General features: G+C 34.5%; 1 long non-coding RNA gene and 1 pseudogene across 1 annotated transcript in view; one reads left to right on the top strand and one right to left on the bottom strand.

Moving 5' to 3' along the window:
- LOC131692499 (uncharacterized) overlaps positions 1-13,648 on the bottom strand; it is a 102,283-nt gene extending 88,635 nt beyond the window's left edge. The window contains exon 1 of the long non-coding RNA XR_009305999.1: positions 13,614-13,648. This is a non-coding gene — a long non-coding RNA (uncharacterized LOC131692499). The remainder of the gene's footprint in view (positions 1-13,613) is intronic.
- Positions 13,649-15,041: 1,393 nt separating this feature from the next.
- On the top strand, positions 15,042-16,282 carry LOC131675959 (dynein regulatory complex subunit 2-like; annotated as a pseudogene).
- Positions 16,283-17,203: the final 921 nt, after the last annotated feature.

Genomic DNA, 17,203 nt, shown 5'->3' with positions numbered 1-17,203 from the left:
GTTTATGTCAACTGTATTATTATTTCCTGGTGTGGATTCCATTCTATATTGCAATGCAAACAAGCGATAAGTGAGCTTTTTGCTAATTACACTATGGTAGCATATGGAAGAATATTTAAAAAAAACCAAACTCAATTTAGGAAACATGGATCACTGTGTAAGTATTGTAAAGGGCCCATTTGACTGCTAGAATCGCCGTTTTATTGTGCTCCGAATATTGCCCATATAAAATCAGTTTAAACCAGAATTTTATATAAAATTGGCCAATATAGGTCAAAACAGAAAAATTAGCATCTGAACGCTACTCCCATTGCAACATTACATTGTTTTAATCGTTATTACTTCATAGAAATCTGTTTTTGCTTTTGAAATCTACAATGTGTTATATGTGCACTAATAGTATTTCGAATTTATACAGAATTCGAGGAACGTTAATTTATTTATAGATGTGCTATTTAGTTGGTGAGTTAAGCTTTCTGGTTGCTGGTTGTTCAGATATTCGACACCAGGGTGCGAATAGAAGAAGCGGAATATCGAAGATAATTTAAAAAAAATCATAAAGACTAAAGTCAATTTAGACAACACGAGCTACTATAGGTATTTTGGAGGACCCAATTGGTTACTAGAATTGCTATTTTACGATGCTCTAGTAGTTGAGGCTTTTGAGAAAATAATTTTTTCCTTCAGTGGTCCTACAATACCGGTATATGGGAAAGCATTTAAAAAATCATAAAAAAATGCTAAAGTCAATTCAGGCAATATGAGCTACTATAGGTATTTTAGAGGACACATTTGGTTACTAGAATTGCTATTTTACGTTGCTCTAGTAGTTGAGGCTTTTGAGAAAATATTTTTTTCCTTCAGTGGTCCTACATTACCGGTATATGGGAGAACATTTTAAAAAAATCATAAAAAATACTAAAGTCAATTTAGGCACTATGAGCTACTATAGGTGTTTTAGAGGACACATTTGGTTACTAGAATTGCTATTTTACGTTGCTCTAGTAGTTGAAGCTTTTGAGAAAATATTTTTTTCCTTCAGTGGTCCTACATTACCGGTATATGGGAGAACATTTAAAAAAATCATAAAAAATACTAAAGTCAATTTAGGCAATATGGACTACTATAGGTATTTTAGAGGACCCATTTGGCTACTAGAATTGCTATTTTACGTTGCTCTAGTAGTTGAGGCTTTTGAGAAAATAATTTTTTCCTTCAGTGGTCCTACATTACCGGTATATGGGAGAACATTTAAAAAAATCATAAAAAATACTAAAGTCAATTTAGGCAATATGAGCTACTATAGGTATTTTAGAGGACCCATTTGGCTACTAGAATTGCTATTTTACGTTGCTCTAGTAGTTGAGGCTTTTGAGAAAATATTTTTTTCCTTCAGTGGTCCTACATTACCGGTATATGGGAGAACATTTAAAAAAATCATAAAAAATACTAAAGTCAATTTAGGCAATATGAGCTACTATAGGTATTTTAGAGGACCCATTTGGCTACTAGAATTGCTATTTTACGTTGCTCTAGTAGTTGAGGCTTTTGAGAAAATAATTTTTTCCTTCAGTGGTCCTACATTACCGGTATATGGGAGAACATTTAAAAAAATCATAAAAAATACTAAAGTCAATTTAGGCAATATGAGCTACTATAGGTATTTTAGAGGACCCATTTGGCTACTAGAATTGCTATTTTACGTTGCTCTAGTAGTTGAGGCTTTTGAGAAAATAATTTTTTCCTTCAGTGGTCCTACATTACCGGTATATGGGAGAAGATTTAAAAAAAAATCATAAAAAATACTAAAGTCAATTTAGGCAATATGAGCTACTATAGGTATTTTAGAGGACCCATTTGGCTACTAGAATTGCTATTTTACGTTGCTCTAGTAGTTGAGGCTTTTGAGAAAATAATTTTTTCCTTCAGTGGTCCTACATTACCGGTATATGGGAGAACATTTAAAAAAATCATAAAAAATACTAAAGTCAATTTAGGCAATATGAGCTACTATAGGTATTTTAGAGGACACATTTGGCTACTAGAATTGCTATTTTACGTTGCTCTAGTAGTTGAGGCTTTTGAGAAAATAATTTTTTCCTTCAGTGGTCCTACATTACCGGTATATGGAAGAATATTTTAAAAAAATCATAAAAAAATGCTAAAGTCAATTTAGGCAATATGAGTTACTATAGGTATTTTAGAGGACACATTTGGCTACTAGAATTGCTATTTTACGTTGCTCTAGTAGTTGAGGCTTTTGAGAAAATAATTTTTTCCTTCAGTGGTCCTACATTACCGGCACATGGGAGAATATTTTAAAAAAATCATAAAAAATACTAAAGTCAATTTAGGCAATATGAGCTACTATAGGTATTTTAGAGGACACATTTGGTTACTAGAATTGCTTTTTTACGTTGCTCTAGTAGTTGAGGCTTTTGAGAAAATAATTTTTTCCTTCAGTGCTCCTACATTACCGGCACATGGGAGAATATTTTTAAAAAATCATAAAAAATACTAAAGTCAATTTAGGCAATATGAGCTACTATAGGTATTTTAGAGGACATATTTGGTTACTAGAATTGCTATTTTACGTTGCTCTAGTAGTTGAGGCTTTTGAGAAAATAATTTTTTCCTTCAGTGGTCCTACATTACCGGTATATGGGAGAACATTTAAAAAAATCATAAAAAAAACTAAAGTCAATTTAGGCAATATGAGCTACTATAGGTATTTTAGAGGACCCATTTGGCTACTAGAATTGCTATTTTACGTTGCTCTAGTAGTTGAGGCTTTTGAGAAAATAATTTTTTCCTTCAGTGGTCCTACATTACCGGTATATGGGAGAACATTTAAAAAAATCATAAAAAATACTAACGTCAATTTAGGCAATATGAGCTACTATAGGTATTTTAGAGGACACATTTGGCTACTAGAATTGCTATTTTACGTTGCTCTAGTAGTTGAGGCTTTTGAGAAAATAATTTTTTCCTTCAGTGGTCCTACATTACCGGTATATGGGAGAACATTTAAAAAAATCATAAAAAATACTAAAGTCAATTTAGGCAATATGAGCTACTATAGGTATTTTAGAGGACCTATTTGGCTACTAGAATTGCTATTTTGCGTTGCTCTAGTAGTTGAGGCTTTTGAGAAAATAATTTTTTCCTTCAGTGGTCCTACATTACCGGTATATGGAAGAATATTTTAAAAAAATCATAAAAATACTAAAGTCAATTTAGGCAATATGAGCTACTATAGGTATTTTAGAGGACACATTTGGTTACTAGAATTGCTATTTTACGTTGCTCTAGTAGTTGAGGCTTTTGAGAAAATAATTTTTTCCTTCAGTGGTCCTACATTACCGGTATATGGGAGAACATTTAAAAAAATCATAAAACATACTAAAGTCAATTTAGGCAATATGAGCTACTATAGGTGTTTTAGAGGACACATTTGGCTACTAGAATTGCTATTTTACGTTGCTCTAGTAGTTGAGGCTTTTGAGAAAATAATTTTTTCCTTCAGTGGTCCTACATTACCGGTATATGGGAGAACATTTAAAAAAATCATAAAAAATACTAAAGTCAATTTAGGCAATATGAGCTACTATAGGTATTTTAGAGGACCCATTTGGCTACTAGAATTGCTATTTTACGTTGCTCTAGTAGTTGAGGCTTTTGAGAAAATAATTTTTTCCTTCAGTGGTCCTACATTACCGGTATATGGGAGAACATTTAAAAAAATCATAAAAAATACTAAAGTCAATTTAGGCAATATGAGCTACTATAGGTATTTTAGAGGACCCATTTGGCTACTAGAATTACTATTTTATGTTGCTCTAGTAGTTGAGGCTTTTGAGAAACTAATTTTTTCCTTCAGTGGTCCTACATTACCGGTATATGGGAGAACATTTAAAAAAATCATAAAAAATACTAAAGTCAATTTAGGCAATATGAGCTACTATAGGTATTTTAGAGGACCCATTTGGCTACTAGAATTGCTATTTTACGTTGCTCTAGTAGTTGAGGCTTTTGAGAAAATAATTTTTTCCTTCAGTGGTCCTACATTACCGGTATATGGGAGAACATTTAAAAAAATCATAAAAAATACTAAAGTCAATTTAGGCAATATGAGCTATATTGGTATTTTAGAGGACCCATTTGGCTACTAGAATTGCTATTTTACGTTGCTCTAGTAGTTGAGGCTTTTGAGAAAATAATTTTTTCCTTCAGTGGTCCTACATTACCGGTATATGGGAGAACATTTGAAAAAATCATAAAAAATACTAAAGTCAATTTAGGCAATATGAGCTACTATAGGTATTTTAGAGGACACATTTGGCTACTAGAATTGCTATTTTACGTTGCTCTAGTAGTTGAGGCTTTTGAGAAAATATTTTTTTCCTTCAGTGGTCCTACATTACCGGTATATGGGAGAACATTTAAAAAAATCATAAAAAATACTAAAGTCAATTTAGGCAATATGAGCTACTATAGGTATTTTAGAGGACCCATTTGGCTACTAGAATTGCTATTTTACGTTGCTCTAGTAGTTGAGGTTTTTGAGAAAATAATTTTTTCCTTCAGTGGTCCTACATTACCGGTATATGGGAGAACATTTAAAAAAATCATAAAAAATACTAAAGTCAATTTAGGCAATATGAGCTACTATAGGTATTTTAGAGGACACATTTGGTTACTAGAATTGCTATTTCACGTTGCTCTAGTAGTTGAGGCTTTTGAGAAAATAATTTTTTCCTTCAGTGGTCCTACATTACCGGTATATGGGAGATCATTTAAAAAAAATCATAAAAAAAACTAAAGTCAATTTAGGCAATATGAGCTACTATAGGTATTTTAGAGGACCCATTTGGCTACTAGAATTGCTATTTTACGTTGCTCTAGTAGTTGAGGCTTTTGAGAAAATAATTTTTTCCTTCAGTGGTCCTACATTACCGGTATATGGGAGAACATTTAAAAAAATCATAAAAAATACTAAAGTCAATTTAGGCAATATGAGCTACTATAGGTATTTTAGAGGACCCATTTGGCTACTAGAATTGCTATTTTATGTTGCTCTAGTAGTTGAGGCTTTTGAGAAACTAATTTTTTCCTTCAGTGGTCCTACATTACCGGTATATGGGAGAACATTTAAAAAAATCATAAAAAATACTAAAGTCAATTTAGGCAATATGAGCTACTATAGGTATTTTAGAGGACCCATTTGGCTACTAGAATTGCTATTTTACGTTGCTCTAGTAGTTGAGGCTTTTGAGAAAATAATTTTTTCCTTCAGTGGTCCTACATTACCGGTATATGGGAGAACATTTAAAAAAATCATAAAAAATACTAAAGTCAATTTAGGCAATATGAGCTACTATAGGTATTTTAGAGGACCCATTTGGCTACTAGAATTGCTATTTTACGTTTCTCTAGTAGTTGAGGCTTTTGAGAAAATAATTTTTTCCTTCAGTGCTCCTACATTACCGGTATATGGGAGAACATTTAAAAAAAATCATAAAAAATACTAAAGTCAATTTAGGCAATATGAGCTACTATAGGTATTTTAGAGGACACATTTGGCTACTAGAATTGCTATTTTACGTTGCTCTAGTAGTTGAGGCTTTTGAGAAAATATTTTTTTCCTTCAGTGGTCCTACATTACCGGTATATGGGAGAACATTTAAAAAAATCATAAAAATACTAAAGTCAATTTAGGCAATATGAGCTACTATAGGTATTTTAGAGGACCCATTTGGCTACTAGAATTGCTATTTTACGTTGCTCTAGTAGTTGAGGTTTTTGAGAAAATAATTTTTTCCTTCAGTGGTTCTACATTACCGGTATATGGGAGAACATTTAAAAAAATCATAAAAAATACTAAAGTCAATTTAGGCAATATGAGCTACTATAGGTATTTTAGAGGACACATTTGGTTACTAGAATTGCTATTTTAAGTTGCTCTAGTAGTTGAGGCTTTTGAGAAAATAATTTTTTCCTTCAGTGGTCCTACATTACCGGTATATGGGAGAACATTTAAAAAAATCATAAAAAATACTAAAGTCAATTTAGGCAATATGAGCTACTATAGGTATTTTAGAGGACACATTTGGCTACTAGAATTGCTATTTTACGTTGCTCTAGTAGTTGAGGCTTTTGAGAAAATAATTTTTTCCTTCAGTGGTCCTACATTACCGGTATATGGAAGAATATTTTAAAAAAATCATAAAAAATACTAAAGTCAATTTAGGCAATATGAGCTACTATAGGTATTTTAGAGGACACATTTGGCTACTAGAATTGCTATTTTACGTTGCTCTAGTAGTTGAGGCTTTTGAGAAAATAATTTTTTCCTTCAGTGCTCCTACATTACCGGCACATGGGAGAATATTTTAAAAAAATCATAAAAAATACTAAAGTCAATTTAGGCAATATGAGCTACTATAGGTATTTTAGAGGACACATTTGGTTACTAGAATTGCTATTTTACGTTGCTCTAGTAGTTGAGGCTTTTGAGAAAATATTTTTTTCCTTCAGTGGTCCTACATTACCGGTATATGGGAGAACATTTAAAAAATCATAAAAAATACTAAAGTCAATTTAGGCAATATGAGCTACTATAGGTATTTTAGAGGACACATTTGGCTACTAGAATTGCTATTTTACGTTGCTCTAGTAGTTGAGGCTTTTGAGAAAAAAAAATTCCTTCAGTGCTCCTACATTACCGGTATATGGGAGAACATTTAAAAAAATCATAAAAAATACTAAATTCAATTTAGGCAATATGAGCTACTATAGGTATTTTAGAGGACCCATTTGGCTACTAGAATTGCTATTTTACGTTGCTCTAGTAGTTGAGGCTTTTGAGAAAATAATTTTTTCCTTCAGTGGTCCTACATTACCGGTATATGGGAGAACATTTAAAAAAATCATAAAAAATACTAAAGTCAATTTAGGCAATATGAGCTACTATAGGTATTTTAGAGGATCTATTTGGCTACTAGAATTGCTATTTTACGTTGCTCTAGTAGTTGAGGCTTTTGAGAAAATAATTTTTTCCTTCAGTGGTCCTACATTACCGGTATATGGAAGAATATTTTAAAAAAATCATAAAAAATACTAAAGTCAATTTAGGCAATATGAGCTACTATAGGTATTTTAGAGGACACATTTGGCTACTAGAATTGCTATTTTACGTTGCTCTAGTAGTTGAGGCTTTTGAGAAAATATTTTTTTCCTTCAGTGGTCCTACATTACCGGTATATGGGAGAACATTTAAAAAAATCATAAAAAATACTAAAGTCAATTTAGGCAATATGAGCTACTATAGGTATTTTAGAGGACCCATTTGGCTACTAGAATTGCTATTTTACGTTGCTCTAGTAGTTGAGGCTTTTGAGAAAATAATTTTTTCCTTCAGTGGTCCTACATTACCGGTATATGGGAGAACATTTAAAAAAATCATAAAAAATACTAAAGTCAATTTAGGCAATATGAGCTACTATAGGTATTTTAGAGGACACATTTGGTTACTAGAATTGCTATTTTACGTTGCTCTAGTAGTTGAGGCTTTTGAGAAAATAATTTTTTCCTTCAGTGGTCCTACATTACCGGTATATGGGAGAACATTTAAAAAAATCATAAAAAATACTAAAGTCAATTTAGGCAATATGAGCTACTATAGGTATTTTAGAGGACCCATTTGGCTACTAGAATTGCTATTTTACGTTGCTCTAGTAGTTGAGGCTTTTGAGAAAATAATTTTTTCCTTCAGTGGTCCTACATTACCGGTATATGGGAGAACATTTAAAAAAATCATAAAAAATACTAAAGTCCATTTAGGCAATATGAGCTACTATAGGTATTTTAGAGGACACATTTGGCTACTAGAATTGCTATTTTACGTTGCTCTAGTAGTTGAGGCTTTTGAGAAAATATTTTTTTCCTTCAGTGGTCCTACATTACCGGTATATGGGAGAACATTTAAAAAAATCATAAAAAATACTAAAGTCAATTTAGGCAATATGAGCTACTATAGGTATTTTAGAGGACCCATTTGGCTACTAGAATTGCTATTTTACGTTGCTCTAGTAGTTGAGGCTTTTGAGAAAATAATTTTTTCCTTCAGTGGTCCTACATTACCGGTATATGGAAGAATATTTTAAAAAAATCATAAAAAATACTAAAGTCAATTTAGGCAATATGAGCTACTATAGGTATTTTAGAGGACACATTTGGCTACTAGAATTGCTATTTTACGTTGCTCTAGTAGTTGAGGCTTTTGAGAAAATAATTTTTTCCTTCAGTGGTCCTACATTACCGGTATATGGAAGAATATTTTAAAAAAATCATAAAAAATACTAAAGTCAATTTAGGCAATATGAGCTACTATAGGTATTTTAGAGGACACATTTGGCTACTAGAATTGCTATTTTACGTTGCTCTAGTAGTTGAGGCTTTTGAGAAAATAATTTTTTCCTTCAGTGCTCCTACATTACCGGCACATGGGAGAATATTTTAAAAAAATCATAAAAAATACTAAAGTCAATTTAGGCAATATGAGCTACTATAGGTATTTTAGAGGACACATTTGGTTACTAGAATTGCTATTTTACGTTGCTCTAGTAGTTGAGGCTTTTGAGAAAATAATTTTTTCCTTCAGTGGTCCTACATTACCGGTATATGGGAGAACATTTAAAAAATCATAAAAAATACTAAAGTCAATTTAGGCAATATGAGCTACTATAGGTATTTTAGAGGACACATTTGGTTACTAGAATTGCTATTTTACGTTGCTCTAGTAGTTGAGGCTTTTGAGAAAATAATTTTTTCCTTCAGTGGTCCTACATTACCGGTATATGGGAGAACATTTAAAAAAATCATAAAAAATACTAAATTCAATTTAGGCAATATGAGCTACTATAGGTATTTTAGAGTACCCATTTGGCTACTAGAATTGCTATTTTACGTTGCTCTAGTAGTTGAGGCTTTTGAGAAAATAATTTTTTCCTTCAGTGCTCCTACATTACCGGCACATGGGAGAATATTTTAAAAAAATCATAAAAAATACTAAAGTCAATTTAGGCAATATGAGCTACTATAGGTATTTTAGAGGACCCATTTGGCTACTAGAATTGCTATTTTACGTTGCTCTAGTAGTTGAGGCTTTTGAGAAAATAATTTTTTCCTTCAGTGGTCCTACATTACCGGTATATGGGAGAACATTTAAAAAAATCATAAAAAATACTAAAGTCAATTTAGGCAATATGAGCTACTATAGGTATTTTAGAGGACCCATTTGGCTACTAGAATTGCTATTTTACGTTGCTCTAGTAGTTGAGGCTTTTGAGAAAATAATTTTTTCCTTCAGTGGTCCTACATTACCGGTATATGGAAGAATATTTTAAAAAAATCATAAAAAATACTAAAGTCAATTTAGGCAATATGAGCTACTATAGGTATTTTAGAGGACACATTTTGCTACTAGAATTGCTATTTTACGTTGCTCTAGTAGTTGAGGCTTTTGAGAAAATAATTTTTTCCTTCAGTGCTCCTACATTACCGGCACATGGGAGAATATTTTAAAAAAATCATAAAAAATACTAAAGTCAATTTAGGCAATATGAGCTACTATAGGTATTTTAGAGGACACATTTGGTTACTAGAATTGCTATTTTACGTTGCTCTAGTAGTTGAGGCTTTTGAGAAAATAATTTTTTCCTTCAGTGGTCCTACATTACCGGCACATGGGAGAATATTTTTAAAAAATCATAAAAAATACTAAAGTCAATTTAGGCAATATGAGCTACTATAGGTATTTTAGAGGACCTATTTGGCTACTAGAATTGCTATTTTACGTTGCTCTAGTAGTTGAGGCTTTTGAGAAAATAATTTTTTCCTTCAGTGGTCCTACATTACCGGTATATGGAAGAATATTTTAAAAAAATCATAAAAAATACTAAAGTCAATTTAGGCAATATGAGCTACTATAGGTATTTTAGAGGACACATTTGGCTACTAGAATTGCTATTTTACGTTGCTCTAGTAGTTGAGGCTTTTGAGAAAATAATTTTTTCCTTCAGTGCTCCTACATTACCGGCATATGGGAGAATATTTTAAAAAAATCATAAAAAATACTAAAGTCAATTTAGGCAATATGAGCTACTATAGGTATTTTAGAGGACACATTTGGTTACTAGAATTGCTATTTTACGTTGCTCTAGTAGTTGAGGCTTTTGAGAAAATAATTTTTTCCTTCAGTGCTCCTACATTACCGGCACATGGGAGAATATTTTAAAAAAATCATAAAAAATACTAAAGTCAATTTAGGCAATACGAGCTACTATAGGTATTTTAGAGGACACATTTGGTTACTAGAATTGCTATTTTACGTTGTTCTAGTAGTTGAGGCTTTTGAGAAAATAATTTTTTCCTTCAGTGGTCCTACATTACCGGCACATGGGAGAATATTTTTAAAAAATCATAAAAAATACTAAAGTCAATTTAGGCAATATGAGCTACTATAGGTATTTTAGAGGACCCATTTGGCTACTAGAATTTCTATTTTACGTTGCTCTAGTAGTTGAGGCTTTTGAGAAAATAATTTTTTCCTTCAGTGGTCCTACATTACCGGTATATGGGAGAACATTTAAAAAAATCATAAAAAAAACTAAAGTCAATTTAGGCAATGTGAGCTACTATAGGTATTTTAGAGGACACATTTGGTTACTAGAATTGCTATTTTACGTTGCTCTAGTAGTTGAGGCTTTTGAGAAAATAATTTTTTCCTTCAGTGGTCCTACATTACCGGCACATGGGAGAATATTTTTAAAAAATCATAAAAAATACTAAAGTCAATTTAGGCAATATGAGCTACTATAGGTATTTTAGAGGACCTATTTGGCTACTAGAATTGCTATTTTACGTTGCTCTAGTAGTTGAGGCTTTTGAGAAAATAATTTTTTCCTTCAGTGCTCCTACATTACCGGCACATGGGAGAATATTTTAAAAAAATCATAAAAAATACTAAAGTCAATTTAGGCAATATGAGCTACTATAGGTATTTTAGAGGACACATTTGGTTACTAGAATTGCTATTTTACGTTGCTCTAGTAGTTGAGGCTTTTGAGAAAATAATTTTTTCCTTCAGTGGTCCTACATTACCGGTATATGGGAGAACATTTAAAAAATCATAAAAAATACTAAAGTCAATTTAGGCAATATGAGCTACTATAGGTATTTTAGAGGACACATTTGGCTACTAGAATTGCTATTTTACGTTGCTCTAGTAGTTGAGGCTTTTGAGAAAATAATTTTTTCCTTCAGTGCTCCTACATTACCGGCACATGGGAGAATATTTTAAAAAAATCATAAAAAATACTAAAGTCAATTTAGGCAATATGAGCTACTATAGGTATTTTAGAGGACACATTTGGTTACTAGAATTGCTATTTTACGTTGCTCTAGTAGTTGAGGCTTTTGAGAAAATAATTTTTTCCTTCAGTGCTCCTACATTACCGGCACATGGGAGAATATTTTTAAAAAATCATAAAAAATACTAAAGTCAATTTAGGCAATATGAGCAACTATAGGTATAAAAAAACATAAAAAATACTAAAGTCAATTTAGGCAATATGAGCTACTATAGGTATTTTAGAGGATCTATTTGGCTACTAGAATTGCTATTTTACGTTGCTCTAGTAGTTGAGGCTTTTGAGAAAATAATTTTTTCCTTCAGTGGTCCTACATTACCGGTATATGGAAGAATATTTTAAAAAAATCATAAAAAATACTAAAGTCAATTTAGGCAATATGAGCTACTATAGGTATTTTAGAGGACACATTTGGCTACTAGAATTGCTATTTTACGTTGCTCTAGTAGTTGAGGCTTTTGAGAAAATAATTTTTTCCTTCAGTGCTCCTACATTACCGGCACATGGGAGAATATTTTAAAAAAATCATAAAAAATACTAAAGTCAATTCAGGCAATATGAGCTACTATAGGTATTTTAGAGGACACATTTGGTTACTAGAATTGCTATTTTACGTTGCTCTAGTAGTTGAGGCTTTTGAGAAAATAATTTTTTCCTTCAGTGCTCCTACATTACCGGCACATGGGAGAATATTTTTAAAAAATCATAAAAAATACTAAAGTCAATTTAGGCAATATGAGCTACTATAGGTATTTTATAGGACCCATTTGGCTACTAGAATTGCTATTTTACGTTGCTCTAGTAGTTGAGGCTTTTGAGAAAATAATTTTTTCCTTCAGTGGTCCTACATTACCGGTATATGGGAGAACATTTAAAAAAATCATAAAAAAAACTAAAGTCAATTTAGGCAATATGAGCTACTATAGGTATTTTAGAGGACACATTTGGCTACTAGAATTGCTATTTTACGTTGCTCTAGTAGTTGAGGCTTTTGAGAAAATAATTTTTTCCTTCAGTGGTCCTACATTACCGGTATATGGGAGAACATTTAAAAAAATCATAAAAAAAACTAAAGTCAATTTAGGCAATATGAGCTACTATAGGTATTTTAGAGGACCCATTTTGCTACTAGAATTGCTATTTTACGTTGCTCTAGTAGTTGAGGCTTTTGAGAAAATAATTTTTTCCTTCAGTGGTCCTACATTACCGGTATATGGGAGAACATTTAAAAAAATCATAAAAAATACTAAAGTCAATTTAGGCAATATGAGCTACTATAGGTATTTTAGAGGACCTATTTGGCTACTAGAATTGCTATTTTACGTTGCTCTAGTAGTTGAGGTTTTTGAGAAAATAATTTTTTCCTTCAGTGGTCCTACATTACCGGTATATGGGAGAACATTTAAAAAAATCATAAAAAATACTAAATTCAATTTAGGCAATATGAGCTACTATAGGTATTTTAGAGGACCCATTTGGCTACTAGAATTGCTATTTTACGTTGCTCTAGTAGTTGAGGCTTTTGAGAAAATAATTTTTTCCTTCAGTGGTCCTACATTACCGGCACATGGGAGAATATTTTTAAAAAATCATAAAAAATACTAAAGTCAATTTAGGCAATATGAGCTACTATAGGTATTTTAGAGGACCCATTTGGCTACTAGAATTTCTATTTTACGTTGCTCTAATTTTTACTGTTTCGGAGAAAGATATAAAAGCATTGGGGCATATCAAAGTAAGATGAGGCAGAATTGGTACTACTGCTATTACATTGATTCAATCGTCATTGTTTAATAGTACTTTACAATTGTTTTTAATCTGCAACGTTTTCATTATTGTTTATATGTGCAATAGTGGTATTTTGAATTTATCGAATATGCTAGCATCAATCAATTTACAGGTGAGCTTTTTGGTTGGTGAGATGAGCTTTTTGGTTGGTGAGCTGAGCTTGTTAAGCTATCCGACACCAGGTGGCTAATACGCTACAGTGGTGGCCATAATTATAGGAGCTTTTCGGTTGGTGAGCTTTTTGGTTGCTGGATATTTTGGTTGGTAAGTTCACAGAAGTTAATTTTCGCTGGTTCTCGTTAGTACCCAGGTTCTAGTTAGGATCGGTTAAGTGTCTGGGGCCGGATACTAACTCAAATCAGCAAGAATTATGCAAAATATTTGGATACTTACCACTTCTTGTTGATGCAACACCATTTTTTTCATTGGTAACTAAGGCTACTATGGTAACGGGTGTTCGAATTTTATTTTCGAACTTTCAACGATTCGAATACAGTTATAACTTTTATAGACAATTATAAATAAATATAGAGAGATATAAAAAATATAAAACCACGTGAAATATTTTTATAAAAGAGTGTCACGCCCTTGATCTTAAGACTAAGGGAGTCAATAATTAAAGCTATTTTATGAGTAGTAGTACAGTTGGAAACTTTTAACAATAGTATTGAGTTTACCAATCAAAACCTTAAAAACGCAGGTAGCGCAAATATGCTTCGGTAAGCTATTTAGGTGCGTGGTAGAGGGGGGGGGGAGGTATCAGAGGAAGGGTACATTTGGGTGTCAGAAACAGGGGAGTGAGGGTGAACAACGATACAGAGAAAATTTTACAGAATAACCAAAATGTATTCTATTCCGATACGACCGTTGATACCAACTAGAAATTAAAAAAAATCACCGATTTAACTCTTCTTAACTTAAGCGTTAACTAGTCTATGATTTGCTATTGAGACATTGATGTATATATGGATATGTTTGTTGAACCAGCGGGATCAGGCTGGATTTTTTTGTGTTTGATCCTCTTAAATTATTTTCTGCGATACTGGTTTTCACTCTTAAATCTGTACTTCTTCACAACGAGGATTGTTAGTAAGTATGGAAGCCGAGTATTGGAAGGATCTGTGTATATTGTTTACCAGTATGTTCGAAATTAGTTGTTTCTTTTACATGTTACGTTGCATCTTGGTAATATCAATCTTAACACGATTTATAATGCTGTTACAGTAAAATGTGTAATTTAAATGTAAAAAGGGAGGAATAAGAGATTAGTGTGTACTGCAAGAGGTGGGCATTTGACAGCCCGCTTGAAAACAAAAGATCGCTGCACAATTTGCTTGAAAACAAATCCCCGGAAGAACGGGTGCCAAAATAAAAATGGATAGTCTGATAAAAGAGGTTGACCGAGTACGGTCGGTGGCGGTCGGCGACTCCCGCCAAAAAAAAAGTTTAGTCGGAGAAAATAGTTGACCGAGCACGGTCGAGAGCGGTGGTGTTTCTCCCCGCTGTAGAGTTGAAAAAAAAAAGAGGTTGACCGAGTACGGTCGGTGGCGGTCGGCGACTCCCGCCGAAAAAGGTTTAGTGAGGAAAAAATAGTTGACCGAGCACGGTCGAGAGCGGTGGTGTTTCTCCCCGCTGGAGAGTCTGAAAAAAAGGTTGACCGAGTACGGTCGGTGGTTTCCCGATATTCTAAGTGAGGACTTTGGATTACGTCTGGTTTTCTATCCGTTTAATTACTCTGGCCGGGAGGTGCGGGAGAAAAATCGTTTTTTCGTTAATTTGACCTCGACTGATTCGGGTGCTCTTCACGATTCGACTAGTTTCATGCTTCTGTCGGAGGCGTCTGTGGCGGACGTGAATTCAAGGTTGGAGAAACCGGTGACGGCTTTGCAATACCGGCCAAACTTTGTTGTGAAAGGACCGGCCGCATACGAGGAGGACAATTGGAAGTGGATTAAGATAGGCGAAACGATCTATCGGAATCTGAAGCCGTGTACGAGGTGCATCTTCATCAACGTGGATCCGGAAACTGGAATACCCAGCACAAACTCGGAACCACTAAAGACGCTCAAAACGTACCGTCGACAACCGGGCCTTGGCGATGATCCAGTTCGGCAGCTACACACAACCACGACAGCCTCAGTGGAGATCGACCGCGGTCTCTGATGACATCAGCATTATCGGAATAAACTAAAACGCGAGGATGCCTTCTCGCGGCTCAATCTGGAAAAGATCAACCAGGAATGGCGTACCATTCTGCGCAACATCAAGTGCAAGGAGCTGCGCAACGAGATCGAACTGGTGGAAAAAATGTGCAAAGAGTGCATCGAGAACAAGAACGGCATCATCCGGCGGTTGCTGTGCGATCTGGACGAATCGGAAGAAATTTATGCAACGATGCTGCACGCTCACATGGAAAAGATCGAAAAAGTTACGAACATACACAACGATCGGTTGCAGTTTCTGACTAAGCTGTACGAGATCGAGAAGAGATTATAGGGAACTACGACCAGGAGATTGCAAACTACAAAAGTAAGAAGTTTGGTTTACAGAAGGAATTGGAATGTGTGTTCTACGGGTTAGCGGAGCGATCGAGACTTGAAAGAAAACAGGCAGAGGAGGAGCACATGCTGAAAAAGGACGAACTAAAAAATTCGATGATTCTCAAACTGGAGATAATTACCAAGGAACGGGAACGGCACATGGAAAAGCTGTGGAAAGAGTTCCAAAAGGTGCTGAGCACGTATCTTCGCAACACCGAAGAGTACCGCAACGAGTACAGTAAGCTGCGCGATCAGGACGCCAATGATACGAAAAATATTCAGAACCACTACGCTGAGGTCGCTCGGTTAGGTGACCTGATAGCCAACCTGCGTCAGAAATTGGTCACCATCAAGGATGAGCATCAGTTTAATTTGAAGCAGCTGCACAAGTCGAAAGTGGAACTGCAAGATCGAGTTAGGAACATTAAACAGGAAATGGAAATTGGGTTGAAGCCAATTATTTGTTACAATGGCGCCCAACATAAAATCCCACATGTTTATTTGAGCCAATTAGTAGATTAGTGTAACATTAAAGATTTGTGGTAGTAATTAAGTTTATTTGGTTTGCGATCCATTAAGAAACTTTTAGGATGGACTTCACCCATCTAAATGACGAAGAGATCAACTACGAGTTGGCCTTACGTCACATGGTTAATCTAGGTTCTATGACTCATAGAGTCAAAGTTCAAAAGTTGAGGGCCGCTGTTCAAGATGACCGGACCCGAAACATTTTTCACAACAGTTCGGATCACGTTATGAGTCCAACTGTTAATATAGAATCCTGTCAGGTAGCCATTTATGAGCTACAGAAAGCTGTCGGGCCTGCTCTTCAGAGCACCGACAAGCAAAATTTAAGTCAATTACGGTCGCGACTCGTACATTATAGGAACAGGTTGGCATGTCTCAAGCCGCCGGGTTTCCTAGCAGACGCGCACAGATCGCTCGACGCGCTTGTCAGAGTGTTAATCAGTGACGTGAACAGTGCTTTAACCAATCCAGTGAGTGTGGCAGGTTATGGAAGTGCAGGAGGGGCAGTGCCAAAAACCAATCGGCAGCTGCTAGCGGACGAGAACAATCCAACGCAAGACGATAACGGCGCCAGGGCGACTGGACCGGACGCGTCGACAGAGCATAGCAGAAGAAGCAGTCAACATACAACGCTTCCGGCATCCAGCTCGTTACTATCCGCGAGCCGAGGGCAAGGTGCTCTCGGATTGGACTTCTCCGACAGACGTTTCTATAGCGATCACGGACGGATTACGACAGAGTCACATTACACGCCGCCACCACTGGACATTCCACCGACTCCCAGGAGTGTTCACAATCACGAGCGGTGGGACAATTCGCGCTTAGCGGATCAGCAAGAAGAGGAGAGAGCCGGCTGGAATTCGATCGATAACCAACGCAGGTCGGAACGAAACGACGCACGAGCCATGGCGCAGC

The sequence above is a fragment of the Topomyia yanbarensis genome, chromosome 1 (assembly GCF_030247195.1).
Source record: "Topomyia yanbarensis strain Yona2022 chromosome 1, ASM3024719v1, whole genome shotgun sequence".
NCBI lineage: Eukaryota > Metazoa > Arthropoda > Insecta > Diptera > Culicidae > Topomyia > Topomyia yanbarensis.
This window is presented reverse-complemented; position numbering and strand designations above follow the sequence as displayed.